General features: G+C 43.2%; 1 protein-coding gene across 2 annotated transcripts in view; it reads left to right on the forward strand.

The window, feature by feature from the left end:
• The first annotated feature begins 1,536 nt into the window (after positions 1–1,536).
• Positions 1,537–12,341, forward strand: part of TOR4A (torsin family 4 member A) — a 29,685-nt gene continuing 18,880 nt past the window's right edge. For both annotated transcript variants that reach the window (XM_075834866.1, XM_075834865.1), the window contains exon 1: positions 1,537–1,652. The gene's annotated coding sequence lies outside the window, so the exon portion shown is untranslated. The remainder of the gene's footprint in view (positions 1,653–12,341) is intronic.

Below are 12,341 nucleotides of genomic sequence, written 5' to 3' on the forward strand. Positions count from 1 at the left end.
CTTGCAATGGGTTTTATGATGTTCTGTTCCCACGAGGTGTCATTTTACGCGTCGCTGTCAAAAGACAGTGCGTACAAAGACGCCAGCGTCAAAGAAGTGCAGGACACTTCTTGGGACGTTTTTGGAGCAGTTTTCCATTGACTCCATTGAAAAACAGCTCCAATAACGTCCGTAAAAGACGCAGTGAAAACCGCAAGTAGTTACAAAAACGTCTGAAATTCAGAAGCTGTTTTCGCCTGAAAACAGCTCCGTAATTTTAGACGTAAATTGTTAAGACGTGTGAACATACCCTTAATGTCTTTAGGACCCGTATGCATAAAAGTGACCTCATACGGGTTCATCTGATCGATCAGCCAGAAGAGGTGCCCGAAATAAAACTCATCAAGAAGATTCAGGCTCAACCTCATCTTATAAAAAAAAGAAATAAAAAAAAAACGTGCAGCAAAATCCACTGAGGAAGAAGCCACGCGCTATAGAAAATGTATAGACAGTCGGGAATGGTGTCCGCACCATGAACTACCCCACACCGGCAGTCCAGCACGCCTTCCATGGCTGTACGCCATAAACAAACGGTCCCTGGGTAACCGACCTTCAAGACTACGCCAAACCATCTCATGTAGACCTGCCATTCATACATTCTTAGTCATATCTCTTTCTGGAAAAGCTGGGTGGCGACCAATATGGCTGCCATTATAGCTCTGACCGTGGTGGTCACCCAGCTTTCCTGGAGTCTCGCGTAGCAAATCTGTTTAATTATGCAGCAATACACAAATGGGGGTATATATATCGCAGCATAATTAGGTCGTGTGATGTTCAGGAGTCTGAGAAAGCTGGGTGATCCGTCCTGTAATTTTCATGTCGCCTAATGACAGAGACTATAGAATGACCCTGATAGCTGGCGGGCAATAAACATTCAAGGCAGGACTATAGTGCCAGGGCACACAAACACCCAAGTTCCCAGCTATCAAATAGATGTAAAGAATGAAACCAAAATGTAACTTTTATTAGTGTGACCAAAAAGGATTCCAATTAGGACGTACAATTGATATATTTAAAAGTGACCCGTGTTATAGCTAGCAGGATGTGGTAGGTAGAAGAGCGTGACCGCAGTAAAGGGAGTGAGTGCAAAGATGCACCGATGTGGCAAACAGCGGCTGTGGGCACTGTGCCAGTGACAATTCACTGACAGATTTACAGTACAACTGCTAGCCTGACAAGTTCAAACCCTGAAGGAGCTGTAGCGGCAGCCATATTGCTTGTCACCCAGCTTTCCCAGGAACAGATATAATATAAAAGGTTACATGATTGGGTAGAAGAGAGCGGCTCCTGAATACTTCTAAGGGAACTTTGGGATTTAAAGGGGCGACGCAGCCTGTACAGTAGATTTCCGTCACACCTGAGGACGGAGCCCTCTCTATGTAAAGAATCCCAGTTTATAGCCTGTGGAGAGGCGGACATTCCTATGGGGGCTGGGAGAGATTTCAGTCATTTCTTCCCAGCCCAGTATTTGCAGGAGTTGAGTGTGAGCCGTGTCAGGGGGAGGTGAATTTGGCTTTGCTCTCGCTGGTATCAGTCTCCACAGCTCAGATCAGAATGAGCCCCTACAGAGAGCAGCAGCAGTGCCCGGAGGGTGTAAGATGGGCACTTCTCAGGTATGTAGGGGCCGGGTGATGCGGGTATATAGGAATGCACTAGAAAGTTCTATAGAAAGTCATTACAATGATCACTGGACGCGTTACGTCGGTCACAGACGGTAAGATTCCCCTCCCCCGATACTCGTCGGTCATGATTGTCGCAATGATATTACAAGGGGGAAATCGTTTACATTGCCGCGACTATCATTCGTGTGCGTTGTGATTCTCATGCGATACGGAGCGAATAACCTCGAGAGCATTTCCGATCTATTGGTCACATCCGATCCCTTTAGTAGCACAGACATAATAAAAAGTATAGGATCGAAATGAGGATGATAAGGAGTCTGGGGGGAACGGTCTGGTCTGTGTACACTCACATAAAGAGATGTAGCAGAGCTGAGATTGTCATGTAAAAAATTAAATAAGTTGTATCCAGTTCAGACAATATGGCTGCCGACCAGGGGCCTACTGACCATAACGTATGGATTCAAAGGTGCAAACGCTTGAGGTGGTCTTTGGTGCCGGGCCCCTGAGCACAGTTGATTTTGCTTGGTAAGGATGGGGGTGGAGAATTCAGTCACCTCAAGTGGGGTAGCTTTGGACCAACCATTCCCTGCCTGACATATAAACCCCTCAGGTGCCAGGGCCTAGGGCAATTGCAACCTCCGAATCCTCTATAGTCACTCGGCTGGGCGAAGGTTGGTTGAGGATGTGGAAAAAGGCCCCGTTTTGATTTTGCAAAGGGCTAGTGGATGCCCACACATTATTTCCCTAATATACATACTGTACAGCTATAGGGGTACAACGGTTGCGGTCGTGTCTGAGGGGGTCACATAATAGGACTGCATTGATATGAATGGCATGTGATGATTGCACATTTTTGCTTCGAGGCCCAGGAGTTGAATGATGCTGCCGAGAATTTAGGGCAAAAGCAAAAGTATGAAAAGTCTGATTTGCTTGAAAATTGACCACGTCCCCCGCCCCCCTCTGACCCGTCCCTGTATAACCTGCGGTTCGATAGGCTGCGTCTTGCAGGACTTTGGGGTATGGGTGGGTCAGCACCCACATTTATTTTTAGATGTGTTCCCTTTTTGCTGGCTGGAATGTATCGTTTGGTGAAGAATTTATGACGTAGTAATCATAAGTATTGAGTCCCTTTAATTTAAAGGGGGGCACCACTTTCTATTAAACTGAAAAAATTCAATAGAAGACCGGCCCCTCCACCTCTATTATATCTTACAGAAACCTTAACTGGGATGCAGCACTTTATAACCAGGTACAGTCACCATTCAGGAATCTGGGAGAGCTGGGTGACCACCGCTGTGGGACCTGTCGTAATGGCCATATTGGTGGTCACCCGACTTTTATAGGAATTGATATGACTAAGAAATGCAATAGGACCATTAGAGACTTAGAAACTGGGGATTGGTATGATTTACAAGCAAGAAAATCTGGGTGACCACCAATATGGCTGCCATTGCGGTCTTCCATAGGGTTCTCAACAAAATTTTCTAGACTTCTAAGTGCAAAATTAACTTCTGCATGAATACATCCACCCCTCTAAGGCACCAGACATCTAGTAACTCTAGGAAGACTGGGTGACAACCCCAGAGGGAGCAGTAATGGCGGCCATAACGGTTGTCACTTTGTTCTCCTAGAACTAATATTTTGGGGTGAAATGCCCGTTAACTAAAGCTTTTCCAATGAAAGAGCCAGAGGCGCCCGCCTGGTATCTCGCTTTCCTTCATGCTGGGAAGCTGTGATAGGTACGTGGCTTTACACACGGCTCTGGCATAGATCTATGTGCGCCATTCTCCCCTACTCAGATCTTACGCCGGGTCGGTGCTTGAGAGTTATAAATGATTAAGACAAGTAGGAGGAACAGGAAAGTCTTGCATTTACTTCTTCACAGATTATACTGGAAGGGCAACGATCAGTCGATCAAACGCTCATTTATCGGATGATCGGATAGTTCGTGCGGCCCAAAGAAAGACGCTAGTCGGCAGCACATTTACCGGTTTAAACATGATGCAATGGCATGGAGATGAATGATGGTCCCCACACATTATCGTTGCACGTCGTAGATGGAGCGGACGAGTGACGATCCACATGCTGATCACTGATCGTCGCTAGTTTTTCTGTCCAGTATCGGGCCGTGTAAAAGAACCTTCAGTTTCCTAAGGTTATCAGAAATGTTCCACTGTATCATATCGAGACAACCCGAAAGACCTAACAGAAAGGCAAGTGTCGCAACTTTTCCGTTGTAATCACAGCGAATAAAGTCGCAAAAACGGCAACCCCCTGGACAAAAATTAATAAAAAACATACTCAACCAGAACGCCCTCCTTCTTTGTGCAGTCCGGCCTCCTGGGATGACATTTCATCCCATGTGACCGCTGCAGCCAGTCACAGGCTGCAGCGTCACATGGCCTCCAACGTCATCGTAGGAGGCTGCACTACGCGCAGAGATAAGGGAGGGGGTAAGTATGAGCGCTTTTTTTCCACAGCAGAAAATTCTGTTAAAAAAGAAAACTGGTGTGGTTTTTCGGACGGAGGATGCTGCGGGTTCCAGGTCGGATACGCTGCGCAGTTTTTACACAGCGTATCCGACCCGTGGGATCCCAGCCTAAAGGTGCGTCTAAACGTGGCGGACATTCTCCGCTGCAAATTTGAAGAAAATCCATAACTGAGCAGCAGCAAAATCCGCAAAGAAGGTCAGTTCACACGTTACGTGAATTCTGTTGATTTTTCGCAACGGAATTCATTGCGGAAAATCCGCAGCAAATACAGTAGCAGCAAAGTGGATGAGACAAAAAAAATCTCCTCCACACACTGTGTAAATACTGAGCGGGAAAAAGTGCTCAGAAATTGACCTGCGGTGCTGAATTTTATTCCGCAGCATGTCAATTGTATTCATGTAAACGCTGCTTATACGTTTCGGGTTTTCCTCATTGAATTCAATGGGGCGGTAAAATCTGCAACAAATAGCAGTTATTGCTTTTTCTTTTGCGGCGGGTTCACAGCAATTCTGCCGCTAAAAATTCAACTCAGAAAAAAAAATTATCGTATACTTACCCAGGAGTCTGTGTTTCTTCTCCAGGCATGCCTGCATCCCATGTGGCCGCTGCAGCCAATCACAGGCAGTAGCGATGGTCACATGGGATGAAACATCCCAAGAGGCCGGCCTGGATGCAGTCAGAGGGCTGGTTAGTTGGGATGACGCTTCATCCCATGTGACCGCTGCTGCAGCCAATCACAGGCTGCCACGGTCGCCTTGGATTATATTTCATCCCAGGAGGCCGGCCTGCTAAGGTCTGCAGTTTTCCCGCAGCGGGCATGCCGGGTGAAAAACTGAACCACAGTTTGGTGCGGTTTTTCGTCTGGAATTCCCTGCGGCACACCAGGCGGATACTCTGCATGCTTTTACGCAGCGTATCTGCCCTGTGCGAACTCAGACTGAATCTGCAGCACAATCCGCAACAAATCTGCAGCACAATCCGCAACAAATCTGCAGCACAATCCGCAACAAATCTGCAGCACAATCCGCAACAAATCTGCAGCACAATCCGCAACAAATCTGTAGCACAATCCGCAACAAATCTGCAGCACAATCCGCAACAAATCTGCAGCACAACCGCAACAAATCTGCAGCACAATCCGCCATGGGTTTAGCAACAGCAAAATCTGCTGCTTTTCCGCACAAAAATGAGTTTCCTGCAAATTTGAAAATCTGAAAAATTGGAATGCCCAAAAAATTATTTCTAGTCAATGTATTTTTCTGAATTTTAATTGGGCGAAGTTAGCAAGAGAGATGGAAAGAACATGTTGATGTTGAGATGTTGAATGTCTAGGATAAGAAATCAAACTGTATGTGAGGGCTATATTATTAGTGATTGTCCACAATTTCTGCAGCATTTCCACTAAAACTAGCAGACATTTTTTTACTGCAGAAAATGGTGCGCATTTTGCTGCGTTTTTCTCAATGTTGGGAGATGGTGACGTCTCCTCTGAAAAATGCAGCAATTCTGTACACTTTCCGCAGCAGGAATTGACGTGCTGCGGCACGAAAAAAAAAGCACCACAGGTGAATTTCGGGATGGAAATTTTACGCAGCGTGTGGATGAGATTTATTAAATCCCACCCACTATGCTGCTACTGTATTCTGCTGCGTACTTTCCATCTGCAATTTCTGTCTCACCACCTCGTGGACGGGTCTATCATCTCTCCTTACCAGAAACCCAGGCCATGTTGGCTTACGACAAGAAGAACCTTAAGAGGTGGGTCATTAGGAAATCTACTTCTCCGGCCAGACCCGGATTCTTCAAAGTCAAGAAAAACAGATGGATCACTTTGACCATGTATCGATTACCGAGGGATCACTTCGACCATGTATCGATTACCGAGGGATCACTTCGACCATGTATCGGTTACCGAGGGATCACTTCGACCATGTATCGATTACCGAGGGATCACTTCGACCATGTATCGATTACCGAGGGATCACTTCGACCATGTATCGATTACAGAGAGCTCACTTTGACCATGTATCGATTACAGAGGGCTCACTTTGACCATGTATCGATTACAGAGGGATCACTTCGACCATGTATCGATTACAGAGGGATCACTTCGACCATGTATCGATTACAGAGGGATTACTTTGACCATGTATCGATTAGAGGGATCACTTCGACCATGTATCGATTAACGAGGGATCACTTTGACCATGTATCGATTACAGAGGGATCACTTCGACCATGTAACGATTACAGAGGGATCAATTTGACCATGTATCGATTAGAGGGATCACTTAGACTATGTATCGATTACTGAGGGATCACTTCGACCATGTATCGATTAACGAGGGATCACTTCGACCATGTATCGATTACTGAGGGATCACTTCGACCATGTATCGATTACTGAGGGATCACTTCGACCATGATTACCGAGGTTTAAACCAAATCACGGTCAAAAACAAGTACCCCTTGCCACTAATCTCAGTGATCTTTGATAGAATTCGAGGGCCAAGATTTTCACAAAGCTGTATCTACGAGGGGCTTATAACCTGTTTCGTCAAGGTGATGAATGGAAGACTGAATTCAACACCCGAGACGGTCACTATGAGTATCTCGTCTGTTATCGAAACTGTAATTAACCTAGTTTCCTGCTGTATGAGCTTTGTGGAAAAGAAAAAAAAGAAAAAATATACGTGGGAAAAAAAAATTCCCTTCAAATGCAGAAGTGACCTATTCATTTGCAGCGCTGTAGAGAATTTAAAATTTCCCACAACTCTGCACGTTATCATTGATGCAATCGTATCGATGAAGGAAGTATTTCTGATACTACTACCATGGGTATGTTCACACAAGTCGTATATTTAACAGAAAAATCTGATGCGAATTTCAAAGACATGATAAATCTGTGCATAAAATCTCTGCGACGTCTGCACTTTTCCATTGAAATCAATGGAGGGTGGATTGTTCGCAGAATCGACACCAAAATCCAAGTGAAATCCGCAGTGTGTGAACGGGGCCTTACAACATTAGGGGACTGATATTTATGCAATTCCCTACATTATTATTCAAATACATAAAGAAAACAATATCAACTTTTTCTGAGACAGTTTTGACACATCTACCTCATATCTATCTATCTATCTATCTATCTACCTCATATCTATCTATCTATCTATCTATCTATCTATCTATCTATCTCATTATCTATCACAATCACATATCTATCTCTCACCTATCTATCTATCTATCTATTTATCTAATATCTATCTATCTATCTATCTAATATCTATCTATCTACCTCATATCTATCTATCTATCTATCTATCTATCTATCTATCTATCTATCTATCTATCTATCTATCTATCTATCTAATATCTATCTATCTATCTATCTATCTATCTATCTATCTATCTATCTATCTATCTATCTCATATCTATCTACCTCATATCTATCTAATATCTATCTATCTACCTCATATCTATCTATCTATCTATCTATCTACCTCATATCTATCTATCTATCTATCTATCTATCTATCTATCTATCTATCTATCTCATATCTATCTATCTATCTATCTATCTATCTACCTCATATCTATCTATCTATCTATCTATCTATCTATCTATCTATCTATCTATCTCATATCTATCTACCTCATATCTATCTATCACAAATCTATCTATCTATCACATATCTCTCTATCTATCTCATTATCTATCACAATCACATATCTATCTCTCATATCTATCACCTATCTATCTATCTATCTATCTATCTATCTATCTATCTATCTATCTATCTATCTATCTATCTATCTATCTACCTCATATCTATCTATCTATCTATCTATCTATCTCATATCTATCTACCTCATATCTATCTATCTATCTATCTATCTATCTATCTATCTATCTATCTCATATCTATCTACCTCATATCTATCTATCTATCTATCTATCTATCTATCTATCTATCTATCTATCTATCTATCTATCTATCTCATATCTAATATCTATCTATCTACCTCATATCTATCTATCACATATCTCTCTATCTATCTCATTATCTATCACAATCACATATCTATCTCTCATATCTATCACCTATCTATCTATCTATCTATCTATCTATCTATCTATCTATCTATCTATCTATCTATCTATCTATCTCATATCTATCTACCTCATATCTATCTAATATCTATCTATCTACCTCATATCTATCTATCTATCTATCTATCTTCCTCATATCTATCTATCTATCTATCTATCTATCTACCTCATATCTATCTTCCGAATATCTATCTATCTACCTCATATCTATCTACCTACCTCATCATATCTAGCTACAGATGTCGCCAACTTTATCTTGACTTTTAACGCATTAAATACACAGTGGAAAGATCCTTTATCTTGACTTTTTCAATAGCTTTTGTTGTGTGATATCACGCTGCAACAAGTTATCAAGATAAAGATGGCTACATCCGTATCTATCTATTTCATATCTAGCGAGCTACCTCATATCTAGCTGGCTACTTCATATCTAGCGCGCTACCTCGTATCTAACGAGCTACCTCGTATCTAGCGAGCTACTTCATATCTAACGAGCTACCTCGTATCTAGCGAGCTACTTCATATCTAACGAGCTACCTCATATCTAGCGAGCTACCTCATATCTAGTGAACTACTTCATATCTAGCGAGCTACCTCATATCTAGCAAGCTACCGCATATCTAGCAAGCTACTTCATATCTAGCGAACCTACCTCATATCTAGCGAACCTACCTCATATCTAGCGAACCTACCTCATATCTAGCGAACCTACCTCATATCTAGCGAACCTACCTCATATCTGGCGAGCTACCGCATATCTAGAGAGCAACCTCATATCTAGCTATCTTTCCTTCCTCTATGTGATCACATTGTAATGAAAATGAACACAAATGATGATCAAAAGAGGAAGAGGATTAAAACAAAGAAGAGGGGACATTCATTTTCATGAGAGGATTATAGCAGTGTGTGATATCACGCTGCAACAAGTTATCAGAGTCAAGATAAAGATGGCTACATCCGTATCTATCTATTTCATATCTGGCGAGCTACCTCATATCTAGTGAGCTACTTCATATCTAGCTATCTTTCCTTCCTCTATGTGTTCACATTGTGATAAAAATTAACACAAATGATGATCAAAAGAGGAAGAGGATTATTAACGATTTAATTGAGACTAGGCCTCATGCACACGACCGTGCTCGTAATTACGACTCGTAATTACGAGCACGGCCGAGCACGGGCGGCCACGGGCAGCAGGCCGCTTTTGCGAGCCGTGCTGCCATTATAAAGTATAGCAGCACGGCCCATAAAATGAAAAAATAGAACATGTTCTATTTTTTTAACGGCACGGGCACCTTCCCGTGAGAAAACGGGAAGGTACCCGTGACTAACAGAAGTCTATGGGCCCGTTATTGCGGGTCGTAATTACGACCCGCAATAACGGGTGTTTTTACGGTCGTGTACATGAGGCCTTACTATTTACTTCTACCTGCGAGTAGAACTGTTCACATATATTTTCTGATGTCTCAACTGTTTAATAAAGACATATTGAAGAGGGGACATTCATTTTCATGAGAGGATTATAGCAGTCAGTCATAGTCTGGTAAGGAAAATAGCTCCTTTTTCATCCCCCACCTGCCTAAATTTTATTTTTTATATAAAAGGTACGTTTTTTCAATTGAGTAGGAGAAATTGGGGGGTAGTGAGGCCCAGGGCGGGTCAGCAGGTCAAGATGGCCTCTTGCGATGCGTGATATGAACCTATACAGGACTTCTCTTGTATACAGGTACTACAATTTTAGCAAAGAAGAGGAGGAAATCGGCTGTAGGTCACCTGGCACTGGGGAGGTGGGGGCAACCAGCAGATCCTTACATCCAAGATAAAATGTACTGGAGGCTGGAGTAGAGGTAGGCAGACGGGCGTGGGGATTAGGGAGAATGTATGAGCCCATGATTAAGCTGCACCGCAATGTATCATGGGATACATGTCAACATCGTCACTAAAATAGTAAGTCCGGGTCAATAGTAGCGGCTCCTCCTTCAAAAAGCCTCTCATGCTGAACTGCTACAGTAACACCACAGGGTTCACCACAGGCCCAGTAGCAATGCTGTTATACATGTAGTCTTTGGGTTGTCACCCAGATGCCCCCCTCCCCCTACTCATAAAGTTTTAAAATAGATTAATATAAAAAAATGACAAGTCACAGGAAGGCACAGAGATAACGTCGCAGCGAAACATCAGGGCATAAAACTTACTTTCTGACCTTTTAATAGTGATCACTATGCAGCACCAAAGGGTTTCACCCTGTTTACAGAAAGCTTTGGAATCGGTGGCACTCCAGCCATTGGACATATAAGAAAATGCAATTAAGTGGTGTTCCCCTTTAAGAACTGTTATAGGGGCACTGTGGCTGGCACTGGTATAGCAGCACCATAACTTATACTAGGAGGACTGCGCCTACATTCATATATGTTCACGATGGGCGGCACTAATATGAGGACTGCATTGTGGCTGACATTATTGTAGGAGAACTAAGTGTGCACTGTTATGGGGGCACAGTGGTTTGGTATAGGTGCACTGATAACATAAGGGGTGGGCACTATTAGACTGTTTTGTGTGGGGCACTATTATAGGAGCACTATGTGGGGCACTATTATAGGAGCAATGTGTGGGGCACTATTATTGGAGCACTGTGTGGGGCACTATTATGGGAGCACTGTGTGGGGCACTATTATGGGAGCACTATTACAGGAGCATTGTGTGGGGCACTATTACATGAGCACTGTGTGGGGCACTAAAATGGGAGCACTGTGTGGGGCACTAATATGGGAGCACTGTGTGGGCCACTAATATAGGAGAACTGTGTGGGGCACTGTTATAAGAGCACTGTGTGGGACACTATTATGGGAGCACTGTGTGGGGCACTGTATATAGCACTGTGTGTGGCACTATTACAGGAGCACTGTGTGGGGCACTATTATAAGAGCACTGTGTGGGACACTATTATAGGAGCACTGTGCGTGGCACTATTATAGGAGCGCTGTATGTGGCACTATTATAGGAGCACTGTGCGTGGCACTATTACAGGAGCACTGTGTGGGGCACTATTATAAGAGCACTGTGTGGTACACTATTATAGGAGCGCTGTATGTGGCACTATTATAGGAGCACTGTGTGTGGCACTATTACAGGAGCACTGTGTGGGGCACTATTACAGGAGCACTGTGTGGGGCACTATTATAAGAGCACTGTGTGGGACACTATTATAGGAGCACTGTGTGGGACACTATTATAGGAGCACTGTGCGTGGCACTATTATAGGAGCGCTGTATGTGGCACTATTATAGGAGCACTGTGCGTGGCACTATTACAGGAGCACTGTGTGGGGCACTATTATAAGAGCACTGTGTGGGACACTATTATAGGAGCACTGTGCGTGGCACTATTATAGCAGCGCTGTATGTGGCACTATTATAGGAGCACTGTGTGTGGCACTATTACAGGAGCACTGTGTGGGGCACTATTATAAGAGCACTGTGTGGGACACTATTATAGGAGCACTGTGTGTGGCACAATTATAGGAGCGCTGTATGTGGCACTATTATAGGAGCACTGTGCGTGGCACTATTATAGGAGCACTGTGTGTGGCACTATTATAGGAGCACTATAGCTGGTATTATAGTGGGAGAACTGGGCATGCACAGTTATAAGAATACAGTGACTGGATGTAATGCAATCTAATGCAATTTTCTTTCCATCAAATACCGACAGCTCCAGCAGCAGGAGTCTATTATGTGGTATATTACAGTCATGTGCTGGCATGTGTTGTAGGAGATGACAATCACTGGTGGTTTTAAGTGGCTGCACTTTTCTAGTAATTGTCTGCCTCAATCATATAATAAAGCCATGTTTATAGCAGAGGAGAAAGCAAGATGATGATCTAATGTATAACGTGCAGAGAGATTATTACTGATGAAGAAACTTCTTGGCGTCAGCATTACTTGTGCTGTAGTCTCTTTAAAAGACAATACAATCTTCTAAATAATTATTTTGTATCAGGTCGTGTCAAATTTGTTTGCCCCCCTCCTTTCTTCCTTGAGGGTATGTTCACACGGCCTATTTACGGACGTAAA

Source organism: Rhinoderma darwinii, chromosome 8, assembly GCF_050947455.1.
Source record: "Rhinoderma darwinii isolate aRhiDar2 chromosome 8, aRhiDar2.hap1, whole genome shotgun sequence".
Classification (NCBI taxonomy): Eukaryota; Metazoa; Chordata; class Amphibia; order Anura; family Rhinodermatidae; genus Rhinoderma; species Rhinoderma darwinii.